This window comes from Hypomesus nipponensis, chromosome 5 (genome assembly GCF_054491055.1).
Source record: "Hypomesus nipponensis isolate SF chromosome 5, ASM5449105v1, whole genome shotgun sequence".
Classification (NCBI taxonomy): Eukaryota; Metazoa; Chordata; class Actinopteri; order Osmeriformes; family Osmeridae; genus Hypomesus; species Hypomesus nipponensis.
In genome coordinates this window covers 15,072,501-15,075,000 of record NC_140365.1, presented here as the reverse complement: position 1 = coordinate 15,075,000, position 2,500 = coordinate 15,072,501, and the positions used below count along the sequence as shown (strand labels likewise).

The window sequence follows — 2,500 nt, the reverse complement described above, 5'->3', positions numbered from 1 at the left end:
TGGAAGCTAAGCAGGGTCGGGCCTGGTTAGTACTTGGATGGGAGACCGCCTGGGAATACCAGGTGCTGTATGCTCTTTTGCTCATTCACTTAGAAACTGAAATGTTGCAATATGCACAAGTAATCCTTCATGAAAGGGGCTGGAAGCAGTTTTCATTTTGACACGAGAGAGAGAGAGAGAGAGAGAGACCACCTTGCATTGTCAATTGCCAAATCTGTATATGGATAAGTAGCCTATGGTTGTCAACTTATTTCGTACGGCCATACCAGCCTGGCAACGCCCGATCTCGTCTGATCTCGGAAGCTAAGCAGGGTCGGGCCTGGTTAGTACTTGGATGGGAGACCGCCTGGGAATACCAGGTGCTGTATGCTCTTTTGCTCATTCACTTAGAAACTGAAATGTTGCAATATGCACAAGTAGTCCTTCATGAAAGGGGCTGGAAGCAGTTTTCATTTTGACACGAGAGAGAGAGAGAGAGAGAGACCACCTTGCATTGTCAATTGCCAAATCTGTATATGGATAAGTAGCCTATGGTTGTCAACTTATTTCGTACGGCCATACCAGCCTGGCAACGCCCGATCTCGTCTGATCTTGGAAGCTAAGCAGGGTCGGGCCTGGTTAGTACTTGGATGGGAGACCGCCTGGGAATACCAGGTGCTGTATGCTCTTTTGCTCATTCACTTAGAAACTGAAATGTTGCAATATGCACAAGTAATCCTTCATGAAAGGGGCTGGAAGCAGTTTTCATTTTGACACGAGAGAGAGAGAAAGAGAGAGAGACCACCTTGCATTGTCAATTGCCAAATCTGTATATGGATAAGTAGCCTATGGTTGTCAACTTATTTCGTACGGCCATACCAGCCTGGCAACGCCCGATCTCGTCTGATCTCGGAAGCTAAGCAGGGTCGGGCCTGGTTAGTACTTGGATGGGAGACCGCCTGGGAATACCAGGTGCTGTATGCTCTTTTGCTCATTCACTTAGAAACTGAAATGTTGCAATATGCACAAGTAGTCCTTCATGAAAGGGGCTGGAAGCAGTTTCCATTTTGACACGAGAGAGAGAGAGAGAGAGAGAGAGAGAGACCACCTTGCATTGTCAATTGCCAAATCTGTATATGGATAAGTAGCCTATGGTTGTCAACTTATTTCGTACGGCCATACCAGCCTGGCAACGCCCGATCTCGTCTGATCTCGGAAGCTAAGCAGGGTCGGGCCTGGTTAGTACTTGGATGGGAGACTACCTGGGAATACCAGGTGCTGTATGCTCTTTTGCTCATTCACTTAGAAACTGAAATGTTGCAATATGCACAAGTAGTCCTTCATGAAAGGGGCTGGAAGCAGTTTTCATTTTGACACGAGAGAGAGAGAGAGAGAGAGACCACCTTGCATTGTCAATTGCTAAATCTGTATATGGATAAGTAGCCTATGGTTGTCAACTTATTTCGTACGGCCATACCAGCCTGGCAACGCCCGATCTCGTCTGATCTCGGAAGCTAAGCAGGGTCGGGCCTGGTTAGTACTTGGATGGGAGACCGCCTGGGAATACCAGGTGCTGTATGCTCTTTTGCTCATTCACTTAGAAACTGAAATCTTGCAATATGCACAAGTAGTCCTTCATGAAAGGGGCTGGAAGCTGTTTTCATTTTGACACGAGAGAGAGAGAGAGAGACCACCTTGCATTGTCAATTGGCAAATCTGTATATGGATAAGTAGCCTATGGTTGTCAACTTATTTCGTACGGCCATACCAGCCTGGCAACGCCTGATCTCGGAAGCTAAGCAGGGTCGGGCCTGGTTAGTACTTGGATGGGAGACCGCCTGGGAATACCAGGTGCTGTATGCTCTTTTGCTCATTCACTTAGAAACTGAAATCTTGCAATATGCACAAGTAGTCCTTCATGAAAGGGGCTGGAAGCAGTTTTCATTTTGACACGAGAGAGAGAGAGAGAGAGAGACCACCTTGCATTGTCAATTGCCAAATCTGTATATGGATAAGTAGCCTATGGTTGTCACCTTATTTTACGGCCATACCAGCCTGGCAACGCCCGATCTCGTCTGATCTCGGAAGCTAAGCAGGGTCGGGCCTGGTTAGTACTTGGATGGGAGACCGCCTGGGAATACCAGGTGCTGTATGCTCTTTTGCTCATTCACTTAGAAACTGAAATCTTGCAATATGCACAAGTAGTCCTTCATGAAAGGGGCTGGAAGCTGTTTTCATTTTGACACGAGAGAGAGAGAGAGAGAGAGAGAGAGAGACCACCTTGCATTGTCAATTGGCAAATCTGTATATGGATAAGTAGCCTATGGTTGTCAACTTATTTCGTACGGCCATACCAGCCTGGCAACGCCTGATCTCGGAAGCTAAGCAGGGTCGGGCCTGGTTAGTACTTGGATGGGAGACCGCCTGGGAATGCCAGGTGCTGTATGCTCTTTTGCTCATTCACTTAGAAACTGAAATCTTGCAATATGCACAAGTAGTCCTTCATGAAAGGGGCTGGAAG

At 47.2% G+C, this 2,500-nt stretch overlaps 7 non-coding genes and 2 pseudogenes across 7 annotated transcripts in view; all 9 read left to right on the top strand.

Annotated features, from left to right (window-relative positions):
* Positions 1-74, top strand: part of LOC146289158 (5S ribosomal RNA) — a 119-nt gene extending 45 nt beyond the window's left edge. The window contains exon 1 of the ribosomal RNA XR_014757646.1: positions 1-74. This exon is cut by the window's left edge and continues 45 nt beyond it. This is a non-coding gene — a ribosomal RNA (5S ribosomal RNA).
* A 178-nt stretch (positions 75-252) lies between these two features.
* Positions 253-371, top strand: LOC146289157 (5S ribosomal RNA). The gene has a single exon (XR_014758104.1). It is a non-coding gene; the product is annotated as a 5S ribosomal RNA (ribosomal RNA).
* Positions 372-547: 176 nt separating this feature from the next.
* LOC146289156 (5S ribosomal RNA) lies at positions 548-666 on the top strand. The gene has a single exon (XR_014757645.1). It is a non-coding gene; the product is annotated as a 5S ribosomal RNA (ribosomal RNA).
* Positions 667-844: 178 nt separating this feature from the next.
* Positions 845-963, top strand: LOC146289155 (5S ribosomal RNA). The gene has a single exon (XR_014758103.1). It is a non-coding gene; the product is annotated as a 5S ribosomal RNA (ribosomal RNA).
* A 184-nt stretch (positions 964-1,147) lies between these two features.
* On the top strand, positions 1,148-1,266 carry LOC146289154 (5S ribosomal RNA). Its single transcript, XR_014757341.1, has one exon. It is a non-coding gene; the product is annotated as a 5S ribosomal RNA (ribosomal RNA).
* Positions 1,267-1,442: 176 nt separating this feature from the next.
* LOC146289153 (5S ribosomal RNA) lies at positions 1,443-1,561 on the top strand. The gene has a single exon (XR_014758102.1). It is a non-coding gene; the product is annotated as a 5S ribosomal RNA (ribosomal RNA).
* A 172-nt stretch (positions 1,562-1,733) lies between these two features.
* LOC146289152 (5S ribosomal RNA) lies at positions 1,734-1,842 on the top strand (annotated as a pseudogene).
* A 174-nt stretch (positions 1,843-2,016) lies between these two features.
* LOC146289151 (5S ribosomal RNA) lies at positions 2,017-2,135 on the top strand. Its single transcript, XR_014757312.1, has one exon. It is a non-coding gene; the product is annotated as a 5S ribosomal RNA (ribosomal RNA).
* Positions 2,136-2,319: 184 nt separating this feature from the next.
* LOC146289150 (5S ribosomal RNA) lies at positions 2,320-2,428 on the top strand (annotated as a pseudogene).
* Positions 2,429-2,500: the final 72 nt, after the last annotated feature.